The 12,769-nt window shown below is 41.1% G+C and overlaps 1 non-coding gene across 1 annotated transcript; it reads right to left on the bottom strand.

The window, feature by feature from the left end:
* Nucleotides 1–2,233: 2,233 nt before the first annotated feature.
* On the bottom strand, nucleotides 2,234–2,341 carry LOC130956115 (small nucleolar RNA R71). The gene has a single exon (XR_009077007.1). It is a non-coding gene; the product is annotated as a small nucleolar RNA R71 (small nucleolar RNA).
* Between the last annotated feature and the right edge of the window lie 10,428 nt (nucleotides 2,342–12,769).

Genomic DNA, 12,769 nt, shown 5'->3' with positions numbered 1-12,769 from the left:
GCTACCAAGTTTTTGGAGTTCATGACCGGGGATTATGAGAGTTGTGAAAAGTATTGTTCACAATTTCGCGCACCAAGTTTTTGGCGCCGTTGCCGGGGATTGTTCAGTTTGGACAACTGACGGTTCATCTTGTTGCTTAGATTAGGTATTTTTTTCGAAATTCTTGAAGATGAATTTTAGAGTTTCATGATGATTTGTTGAAGTCTGGCTGGCTGAGAAGCCATGTCTAATCCCATTGGACCGAGGTTTCAACTTGTCATCACAAGACCTTGTTGATCTTTATCAATCTTGCTTTTGGAGCAGTGATCTGCTAAGGCTTGGCTGGCCTTTGGCCATGTCTAGTGTTTTGGATCGAAGCTTTCTTTGAAAGCTTGGCTGGCTGTGAAGCCATGTCTAATTCCTGGACCGGAGTCTTAGACTAGCATTGCACTGATTCCTGGAATTCTCATCCACTTAATTTTCGAAAAACACAAAAAAATAAAAAAAATTTTTATAAAAACCAAATTTTTTATGTCTCTTGTTTGAGTCTAGTGTCTCATCTTAAGTTTGGTGTCAATTGCATGCATTCATGTGTCTTAGTGATCTTCAAGATGTTCTTGATGATTTACTTGCTCTAATCTTTGAATTCTATTGACTTGAAGTATTTTGTGTGTCTCATATGCATTCTCATATTGTTAGTGTCAGTGGTATACAAACTGCTAAGTTTGGTGTCTTACATGCATTGTTATTTGATTTTAGTTGCATTTTGATTATCCTTTATTATTAAAAATCCAAAAATATTTTTAATTTGTGTCTTTTCAAGTCAATAACACAGAGAATTGAAGATTCAGAACATACAGCAGAGGAATTGCACAGAAAAAGCTGGGCGTTCAAAACGCCCAGTGAAGAAGGACAGACTGGCGTTTAAACGCCAGCCAGGGTACCTGGTTGGGCGTTTAACGCCCAAAAAGGTATAGTTTTGGGCGTTAAACGCCAGAATGTGCACCATTCTGGGCGTTTAACGCCAGGATGGCACAAGGGGGAGAATTTTGTTTTCAAATCAAATTTTTTTTCAAGTTTTCAAAGTTTTTCAAAATCAAATCTTTTTCAAATCATATCTTTTCAATCAAATGTTTTCAAAATCAATTCCTTTCCTTTTTCAAAGATACTTACTATCAATTAATGATTTGATTCAACATTTCAAGTATGTTGCCTTTTCTGTTGAGAAAGGTTTAATGTTTGAATCATATCTTTTCTTGATAGCCAAGTTGCTAATTTTTAAAATCAAATCTTTTTAAAATCGTTTTCAAATCATATCTTTTCAATCACATATTTTTAAAATCAATCATATCTTCTTAACCTCATCTTTTTCAAAATAGTTTTCAATCAAATCTTTTTGATTTCTAATTTCAAAATCTTTTTCAAAAATCATCTTATTTCTTTCCCACTCTCCTTTTCGAAAATTAAGTAATGTTTTTCAAAAATATTTTCAAAATCTTTCACTTAATTTTCGAAAATTACTTCCCTTCTCCTCACATCCTTTTATTTATGGACTAACACTATTCCTTAATGCAAAATTCGAACTCCATCTCCTTTGATAAGTTCGAATTTTCTACTTCTGTTTTCTACTCTTCTTTTCCTCTGACACTTCAAGGAATCTCTATACTGTGACATAGAGGATTCCACATTTTCTTGTTCCCTTCTCTTTCTTATGAGCAGGAGCAAAGACAAAAGCATTCTTGTTGAGCCTGATCCTGAACCTGAAAGGACCTTGAAGAGAAAGCTAAGAGAAGCCAAAGCACAACTCTCTTTAGAGGACCTGACCGAATTCTTCAAAGAAGAAGAACACATGGCAGCCGAAAATAACAACAATGCAAACAATGCAAGGAAGGTGCTGGGTGACTTTACTGCACCTACTCCCGACTTCTATGGGAGAAGCATCTCTATCCCTGCCATTGGAGCAAACAACTTTGAGCTTAAGCCTCAATTAGTTTCTCTAATGCAACAGAATTGCAAGTTCCATGGACTTCCATTGGAAGATCCTCATCAGTTTTTAGCTGAGTTCTTGCAAATCTGTGACACTGTCAAGACTAATGGGGTAGACCCTGAGGTCTATAGACTTATGCTATTCCCTTTTGCTGTAAGAGACAGAGCTAGAACATGGTTGGATTCTCAACCTAAAGAAAGCCTGGACTCTTGGGAAAAGCTAGTCAATGCCTTCTTGGCAAAGTTCTTTCCACCTCAAAAATTGAGTAAGCTTAGAGTGGAAGTCCAAACCTTCAGACAGAAGGATGGAGAATCCCTCTATGAAGCTTGGGAAAGATACAAACAATTGATCAGAAAATGTCCTTCTGACATGCTTTCTGAATGGAGCATCATAGGTATTTTCTATGATGGTCTCTCTGAACTATCCAAGATGTCTCTGGATAGCTCTGCTGGAGGATCTCTTCATTTGAAGAAGACGCCTACAGAAGCTCAAGAGCTGATTGAAATGGTTATAAATAACCAATTCATGTACACTTCTGAAAGGAATCCTGTGAACAATGAGACAAGTCAGAAGAAAGGAGTTCTTGAGATTGACACTCTGAATGCCATATTGGCTCAGAACAAGATATTGACCCAACAAGTCAATTTGATCTCTCAAAGTCTGTCTGGAATGCAAAATGCACCAAGCAGTACTAAAGATGCTTCATCTGAAGAAGAAGCATATGATCCTGAGAACCCTTCAATGGAAGAGGTGAATTACCTAGGAGAACCCTATGAAAACACCTACAATTCTTCATGGAGAAATCACCCAAGTTTCTCATGGAAGAATCAAGAAAGACCTCAACAAGGTTTCAATAACAATAATGGTGGAAGAAACAGGTTTAGCAATGGCAAGCCTTTTCCATCATCTTCTCAGCAACAGACAGAGAGTTCTAAGCAGAATCCCTCTGACTTAGCAACCATGGTCTCTGATCTAATCAAAACCACTCAAAGTTTCATGACTGAAACAAGGTCCTCCATTAGGAATTTGGAGGCACAAGTGGGATAGCTGAGCAAGAAAGTTACTGAACTCCCTCCTTGTACTCTCCCAAGCAACACAGAAGAAAATCCAAAAGGAGAGTGCAAAGCCATCAACATGGCAGAATTCTGGGAGGAAGAAGAGGCAGTGAACGCCACTGAGGAAGACCTCACTGGACGTCCACTGGCCTCCATTGAGTTCCCCAATGAGGAACCATGGGAATCTGAGGCTCAAAATGAGACCATAGAGATTCCATTGGAATTACTTCTGCCATTCATGAACTCTGATGAGTATTCTTCCTCTGAAGAGGATGAGTATGTCACTGAAGAGCAAGTTGCTAAATACCTTGGAGCAATCATGAAGCTAAATGACAAGTTATTTGGAAATGAGACTTGGGAGGATGAACCCCCTTTGCTCACCAAAGAACTGGATGAGTTGTCTAGGCAGAAACTGCCTCAAAAGAGGCAGGATCCTGGGAAGTTTTCAATACCTTGTGCCATAGGCACCATGACCTTTAAGAAGGCCTTGTGTGACTTAGGGTCAAGTGTAAACCTCATGCCCCTCTCTGTAATGGAGAAGCTAGGGATATTTGAGGTGCAAGCTGCAAAAATCTCACTAGAGATGGTAGACAACTCAAGAAAACAAGCTCATGGACTTGTAGAGGATGTTCTGGTAAAAGTTGAAGACCATTACATCCCTACTGATTTCATAGTCCTAGAGACTGGGAAGTGCATGGATGAATCCATCATCCTTGGCAGACCCTTCCTAGCCACAGCAAAGGCTGTGATTGATGTTGATAGAGGAGTTAATCATTCAAGTGAATGAAGAATCCTTTGTGTTTAAGGCTCAAGGATATCCCTCTATCACCATGGAGAAAAGCATGAAGAGCTTCTCTCAAAACAGAGCCACACAGAGCCCCCAGTCAAACTCTAAGTTTGATGTTGGGAGGCCACAACCAAACTCTAAGTTTGGTGTTGAACCCCCACATTCAAACTCTAAGTTTGGTGTTGGGAGGTTCCAACAGGGCTCTGAGTATCTGTGAGGCTCCATGAGAGTCCTCTGTCAAGCTAATGACATTAAAGAAGCGCTTGTTGGGGGCAACCCAATGTTTTTTAATTAACTATTTCCTTTTGATATTTTATCTTTTTTTGTAGATTGATGATCATGAGAAGTCACAAAATCAATGAAAAAAAGCAAAAACAGAATGAAAAATAGGAAGAAAAACAGCACACCCTGGAGGACGCACTTACTGGCGTTTAAACGCCAGTAAGGTTAGCTGTTGGGCGTTTAACGCCCAGTCTGGCACCATTCTGGGCGTTTAACGCCAGAAAAGGGCACCAGACTGGCGTTAAACGCCAGAAAAGGGCAAGAACCCAGCGTTAAACGCCAGGAATGGGCACCAGCCCGGCGTTTAACGCCAGAAATGGCACAAAACGTGATTTTGCATGCCATTTGGTGCAGGGATGACTTTTCCTTGACACCTCAGGATCTGTGGACCCCACAGGATCCCCACCTACCCTACCACTCTCTCTCTCTTCTTCACCAATCACCTCAACACCTCTTCCCCAAAAACCCCTCACCTATCAAATCCCTTCTTTCTCTTCACCACTCACATCCATCCTTCATAAAACCCCACCTACCCCACCATTCAAATTCAAACCACTTTCCCATCCAAACCCACCCTCAAATGGCCGAACAACCCTCTCCCCCTCTCCTATATAAACCCTCCTTCACTCCTTCATTTTCACACACCTTAAACACCATCTCTCTCCCCTTTGGCCGAATACAAAGCCATTCCCTTTCTCCTCATTTCTTCTTCTTCTACTCTCTTCTTTCTTCTTTTGCTCGAGGACGAGCAAACATTTTAAGTTTGGTGTGGTAAAAGCATTGCTTTTTGTTTTTCCATAACCATTTATGGCATCTAAGACCGGAGAAACCTCTAGAAAGAGGAAAGGGAAGGCAAAAGCTTTCACCTTCGAGTCATGGGAGATGGAGAGATTCATCTCAAGGGTGCATCAAGACCACTTTTATGAAGTTGTGGCCTTGAAGAAGGTGATCCCCGAGGTCCCCTTTTCACTCAAAAAGGGTGAATATCCGGAGATCCGACATGAGATCCGAAGAAGAGGTTGGGAAGTTCTTACCAACCCCATTCAACAAGTCAGAATCTTGATGGTTCAAGAGTTCTATGCTAATGCATGGATCCAAGAACCATGATCAAAGTGTGAACCCGATCCAAAGAATTATCTTACTATGGTTCGGGGAATTACTTGGATTTTAGTCCGGAAAGTGTAAGGTTGGCATTCAATTTGCCCATGATGCAAGGAGATGACATCCTTACACTAGAAGGGTCAACTTTGATCAAAGGTTGGACCAAGTCCTCACAGTCATATGTGAAGAGGGCGCACAATGGAAGAGAGATTCAAGAGGCAAGCCGGTTCAATTGAGAAGGCATGACCTCAAACCCGTGGCTAGAGGATGGTTGGAGTTCATTCAACGCTCAATCATTCCCAATAGCAACCGGTCCGAAGTTACTCTAGACCGGGCCATCATGATTCATAGCATCATGATTGGAGAAGAAGTGGAAGTCATGAGGTTATAGCCCAAGAACTCTATAAGGTGGCGGACAAGTCCTCTACCTTAGCAAGGTTAGCCTTTCCTCATCTCATTTGTCACCTCTGTTATTCAGTAGGAGTTGACATAGAGGAGACATCCCTATTGAGAGGATAAGCCCCCTCACTAAGAAAGGATGGAGCACAAGAGACCCCACTCATCATGAGATCCCTGAGATGCCCCAAGGGATGCACTTTCCTCCACACAACTATTGGGAGCAATTGAACACCTCCCTAGGAGAATTGAGTTCCAACATGGGACAACTAAGGGTGGAGCATCAAGAACACTCCATCATCCTCCATGAAATTAGAGAAGATCAAAGAATCATGAGAGAGGAGCAAAGACCAGGAAGAGACATTGGAGCTCAAGAGGATCTTCAAGAGGAAAAAAGAGCCGCCATCACTAAGGTGGACCCGTTCTTTAATTTTCTTGTTCTTTATTCTTCTGTTTTTCGAATTTTATGCTTATGTTTATCCATGTTTGTATCTTGTGATCATTAGTGTCTTAGTGTCTTTGCCTTAAAGTTATGAATGTCCTATGAATCCATCACCTTTCTTAAGTAAAAAAAAAAATTTGTTCTTAATTGAAAAAAGAAAAAGAATTGCATGAATTTTGAATTTTATAGCAGTTTAATTATTTTGATGTGGTGGCATTACTTTTGTCTTCTGAATGTATGCTTAAACAGTGCATATGTCTTTTGAATTTGTGGTTCATGAATATTGGCTCTTGAAAGAATGATGAAAAAGGAGACATGTTACTGAGGATCTGAAAAATCATTAAAAATGATTCTTGAAGCAAGAAAAAGCAGTGAATAAAAAAAAAGAGAAAAAGAGGCGAAAAAAAAAACCGAAAAAAAAAGAAAGAAAAAGAAAGAATAAAGTTGTGATCCAAGGCAAAAAGAGTGTGCTTAAGAACCCTGGACACCTCTAATTGGGGACTTTAGCAAAGCTGAGTCACAATCTAAAAAGGTTCACCCAATTATGTGTCTGTGGCATGTATGTATCCGGTGGTAATACTGGAAGACAGAGTGCTTTGGGCCACGGCCAAGACTCATAAAGTAGCTGTGTTCAAGAATCATCATACTTAACTAGGAGAATCAATAATACTATCTGGATTCTGAGTTCCTAAAGAAGCCAATCATTCTGAATTTCAAAGGATAGAGTGAGATGCCAAAACTGTTCAGAGGCAAAAAGCTAAAACCCCGCTCATCTAATTAATACTGATCTTCATAGATGTTTTTGGAATTCATTGCATATTCTCTTCTTTTTATCTTATTTGATTTTTAGTTGCTTGAGGACAAGCAACAATTTAAGTTTGGTGTTGTGATGAGCGGATAATTTATACACTTTTTGGCATTGTTTTTAGTATGTTTTTGGTATGATCTAGTTAGTTTTTAGTATATTTTATTAGTTTTTAGTTAAAATTCACTTTTCTGGACTTTACTATGAGTTTGTGGTTTTTCTGTGATTTCAGGTATTTCTGGCTGAAATTGAGGGACCTGAGCAAAAATCTGATTCAGAGACTAAAAGGACTGCAGATGCTGTTGGATTCTGACCTCCCTGCACTCGAAGTGGATTTTCTGGAGCTACAGAAGCCCAATTGGCGCGCTCTCAACGGCGTTGGAAAGTAGACATCCTGGGCTTTCCAGCAATATATGATAGTCCATACTTTGCCCAAGATTTGATGGCCCAAACCGGCGTTCAAAGTTACCCTCAGGAATCCCAGCGTTAAACGCTGGAACTGGCACCCAAATGGGAGTTAAACGCCCAAACTGGCATAAAAGCTGGCGTTTAACTCCAAGAAGAGTCTCTACACGAAATTGCTTCATTGCTCAGCCCAAGCACACACCAAGTGGGCCCGGAAGTGGATTTTTATGTCATTTACTCATCTCTGTACACCCTAGGCTACTAGTTTTTCTATAAGTAGGACCTTTTGCTATTGTATTTTCATCTTTGGATTGTTTTTGATCCTTTGATCATCTTTGGACATCTAGTTCTTAGATCATTGGGAGGCTGGCCTCACGGCCATGCCTAGACCTTATGCTTATGTATTTTCAACGGTGGAGTTTCTACACACCATAGATTAAGGTGTGGAGCTCTGCTGTACCTCGAGTATTAATGCAATTACTATTGTTCTTCCATTCAATTCCGCTTGTTCTTGTTCTAAGATATCACTTGTTCTTCAACTTGATGAATGTGATGATCCGTGACACTCATCATCATTCTCACTTATGAACAAGGTGACTGACAACCACTTTGTTCTACAAGCAACCAAGGCTCTAGTGAATGTCTCTTGGATTCCTGATTGCACGATGCATGGTTGATCGCCTGACAACCGAGTGCTCGCCTGACAAATGAGCCAACCATTCCGTGAGATCAGAGTCTTCGTGGTATAGGCGAGAACTGATGGCAGCATTCAAGAGAATCCGGAAGGTCTAAACATTGTCTGTGGTATTCTGAGTAGGATTCAATGATTGAATGACTGTGACGTGCTTCAAACTCCTAGCAGGCGGGGCGTTAGTGACAGACGCAAAAGAATCAATGGATTCTATTCCGGCCTGACCGAGAACCGACAGCTGAATTCCGCGTGCCGTGACAGGGCATATGCAATCGTTTTCACTAAGAGGATGGGAGGTAGCCATTGACAACGGTGAAACCCTACACAAGCTTGCCATGGAAAGGAATAAGAAGGATTGGACGAAGACAGTAGGAAAGCAGAGAGACGGAAGGGAAGGCATCTTCATGCGCTTATCTGAAGTTCCTACCAATGAATTACATGAGTATCTCTATCTTTATCTTTTATGTTATTTTCGTTCATCACCATATCCATTTGAGTCTGCCTGACTAGGATTTGCAAGATGACCATAGCTTGCTTCATACTAACAATCTCCGTGGGATCAACCCTTACTCACGTAAGGTATTACTTGGACGACCCAGTGCACTTGCTGATTAGTTGTGCGAAGTTGTGTAATGCCATGGAATTGAGCTACCAAGTTTTTGGAGTTCATGACCAGGGATTATGAGAGTTGTGAAAAGTATTGTTCACAATTTCGCGCACCACTCTTCTTCTGTAGTGGTCCTTCATAGTGACCGTATGGCAGAAATGGCTGCTTACTGTTGTAGACAGACGTCCGGTCTGTTGGATGGCTCTCCACTCCAGATAGAGTGGCCAATTTGGTGATCAACGATGGGAAGGAAATATTGTATTTTTTTTGTTGTGTCACCTTCCACATCAAATCCCCGATGAGGGGAAGAACAGAGATCTTCTTCCCCTCTAGAATGGCCCAAAGCAGAACCGCCACACGGACCCTGATGTATGTGGCATGCGTGCTCAGAAGGATATAATCGGCAATGATCTGCTGCCAGATCCTCGCCTCCGGGTTGAGATCAGTGCAAGTAATGCTCTGAGGGACCGCGTTTTCTCCCCTGCTGTACTCCCATCTGGCCTCAAGTTTGCCAATCTTCCTCAAGATAACATCCAGTGAAAGCTTGCTCGATAACAGATCTTTCACTATCTGAGTGTAGGCATCACGAGCCGGAGGAATATTGATGCACGGAAACTTGTCTCTCAACAAATTTCCCTTCGGCAAGTATACCAAATTGTCGTCAAGTAAAAACTCACAATAGAGTGAGGTTGAATCCCACAGGGATTGATTGGTCAAGCAACTTTAGTTGGAAGAGTGTGCTAGTTGAGCTAACAGAATTTGAGTTGAAAGTTGCAGAAAATTAAATGGCAGGAAAATAAAGTGCGGAAAGTAAAGTGTAGAATCTCAAATGAGGAGTTGAGAAAATGAACATGGAAATAAATGACAGAAAGTAAAGAGAATGTGTAAGATCAGAGATAGGAAATTCATTGGGCTTAGGAGATGTTGTATTCTCCGGATCAAGTTCATTCTCATCTCTTCCTCAATCAATGCATTCATTGATCTCCTTGGCAATCTTAAGTGATTGGATCCCAATTTCTTAGCAATCCAATCTCTCTAAACTTGAACAATTTCTCAATTTCTTGATTTAATTGCTCATGGGAAGAGATTAAGTATGGTCACTGATTATACCACATGTATTTCCAAATCTAAGTGTTGGGAGGATTACATGTCACTATATCCACCCAAACCCCAATTTGGTCCAACATGAGAGAGCATTTCTAGCATGATCTCCTCATCCCTTTACCAAGGCTCAGAGGAGATCCAATTATGGAGAGTTTCTTTTCCAAGACAACTAACCAATTGAATTAAGATCGAAAGCTTTCTAGTAAATCAAGAGAAAAGAAAGAGGAAGAAGAATGAAAAATATGATTGATCCATCAAATTACAACAGAGCTCTCTAATCCAATGAAAGAGGTTTAGTTTTTCATAGCTCTGGAAATGAAAAATGGTAGTAAAGAATACATGCTTAACTAGAAAATGCAGAAAAGTAAATATACAGAGGGTAGTTCTCCAAAGTGCCAAGCTTCTCTATAGTTCAAAACTAATCCTATATATACTACTCTTCTTGATCTTCTAGTGAGTTCTTCAAGTCTTAGATATGGGCCTTAGATCTTGAGTTGAAGCAGTTACAATCTTCAGTGGGCTCAGCTTTGTTTTGCAGAAAAGTGTGAAATAGGCATGGGCGTTAGTTAGGACGTTAGTGGCATTAACATTAAGTGAGGATGTGGGTTCGAGAACGCTAGTGACAATCACCTTTTCCACTAACGTTCCAACCTCAAAGTGATCAACGTTAACTTCAACGTTAGTGGCACTAACGTGACTACTAACATTGCCTTTTAGTCATTCGCAAACGTTATTGGGACTCTCCTTTTTCAATAATGTTGTCTTTTGCCCCCTTTCCCTACGTTAGAGTTCACGTTAGTATAACTAACGTGACTCTTAATGTGGGCATGCCTATGCTTCGAGAGCGTTAGTGACACTTACCTTTGTCACTAAAACTCCAAACGCCCCTCCTTCCCATGTTAGAGTTCATGTTAACTAGGTTAACGTGGCCACTAACATGGTAGTGATTGCCATCTCCAACGTTAGTGACAAAGGTCAGTGTCACTAACGTTGGCTTATCATGCTTAACTCCTCGTTATTTCTCACGTTAGTGGTCTTAACGTGACCACTAACATGGGCACTCTTGGGTTGGCCCAACGTTAGTGCCAAAGGTGAGTGTCACTAACGTTGGTGCTTTGTTCTTCATCCCACGTTAAAGTTCACGTTAACTAGATTAACGTGACTCTTAACTTGACTTCATTGTGCCTTTGTGGAATGTTAGTGGCAATCACTTTTACCACTAACGTTGGAGCTCCTCTTCCTCCTCTACGTTAGCTACCATGTTAATGTAGTTAATGTGGGCTTGCGATGGCTTCACAGGCGTTATTGGCGATCACCTTTTCCATTAACGCTACAAGCTTGTCCCTATTCCACGTTAGTGGTCATGTTAATTAGGTTAACATGGCTGCTAACGTGGCTTCTTCTTGTTTCCTTTATCCTGAAATCAAGCAATTAAAGTGGATTAAAGTCCTGTTCCAAGTCATGAGATTATGCATCATCCAATTCATCATTCAATTTGATGAGCGGATAATTTGTACGCTTTTTGGCATTGTTTTTAGTATGATTTTAGTATGATCTAGTTAGTTTTTAGTATATTTTTATTAGTTTTTAGTTAAAATTCACTTTTCTGGACTTTACTATGAGTTTGTGTGTTTTTCTGTGATTTCAGGTATTTTCTGGCTGAAATTGAGGGACCTGAGCAAAAATCTGATTCAGAGACTGAAAAGGACTGCAGATGCTGTTGGATTCTGACCTCCCTGCACTCGAAGTAAATTTTCTGGAGCTACAGAAGCCCAATTGGCGCGCTCTCAACGGCGTTGGAAAGTAGACATCCTGGGCTTTCCAGCAATATATGATAGTCCATACTTTGCTCAAGATTTGATGGCCCAAACCGGCATTCAAAGTCACCTTCAGAATTCCCAGCGTTAAACGCCGGAACTGGCACCAAAGTGGGAGTTAAATGCCCAAACTGGCACAAAAGCTGGCGTTTAACTCCAAGAAGAGTCTCTACACGAAAATGCTTCATTGCTCAGCCCAAGCACACACCAAGTGGGCCCGGAAGTGGATTTTTATGTCATTTACTCATCTTTGTAAACCTTAGGCTACTAGTTCCCTATAAATAGGACCTTTTACTATTGTATTTTCATCTTTGGACATCTAGTTCTTAGATCATTGGGAGGCTGGCCTCACGGCCATGCCTAGATCTTGTTCTTATGTATTTTCAATGGTGGAGTTTCTACACACCATAGATTAAGGTGTGGAGCTCTGCTGTACCTCGAGTATTAATGCAATTACTATTGTTCTTCTATTCAATTCAGCTTGTTCTTGTTCCAAGATATCACTTGTTCCTCAACTTGATGAATGTGATGATCCATGACACTCATCATCATTCTCACCTATGAACGTGTGACTGACAACCACCTCCGTTCTACCTTAGATTGAGTGAATATCTCTTGGATTCCTGATACACGATGCATGGTTGATCGCCTGACAACCGAGCGCTCGCCTGACAAACGAGCCAGCCATTCCGTGAGATCAGAGTCTTCGTGGTATAGGCAAGAACTGATGGCGGCATTCAAGAGAATCCGGAAGGTCTAACCTTGTCTGTGGTATTCTGAGTAGGATTCAATGATTGAATGACTGTGACGTGCTTCAAACTCCTGAGGGCGGGGCGTTAGTGACAGACGCAAAAGAATCACTGGATTCTATTCCGGCCTGATTGAGAACCGACAGATGGATAGCCGTGCCGTGACAGGGTGCGTTGAACATTTCCACTGAGAGGATGGGAGGTAGCCACTGACAACGGTGAAACCCTTGCATAAGCTTGCCATGGAAAGGAGTAAGAAGGATTGGATGAAGACGGTAGGAAAGAAGAGAGACGGAAGGGATCAAGCATCTTCATACGCTTATCTGAAATTCCTACCAATGAATTACATAAGTATCTCTATCTTTATCTTTATGTTTTATTCATCATCTATACCCATTTGAGTCTGCCTGACTAAGATTTACAAGGTTACCATAGCTTGCTTCATACCAACAATCTCCGTAGGATCGACCCTTACTCGCGTAAGGTTTATTACTTGGACGACCCAGTGCACTTGCTGGTTAGTTGTGCGAAGTTGTAGTGATCACAATTTTGTGCACCAAGT

Source organism: Arachis stenosperma, chromosome 1 (genome assembly GCF_014773155.1).
Source record: "Arachis stenosperma cultivar V10309 chromosome 1, arast.V10309.gnm1.PFL2, whole genome shotgun sequence".
NCBI classification, from domain to species: Eukaryota; Viridiplantae; Streptophyta; class Magnoliopsida; order Fabales; family Fabaceae; genus Arachis; species Arachis stenosperma.
The sequence above is the reverse complement of the archived record's forward strand: the minus strand, read 5'-3'. Positions and strand labels throughout refer to the sequence as shown.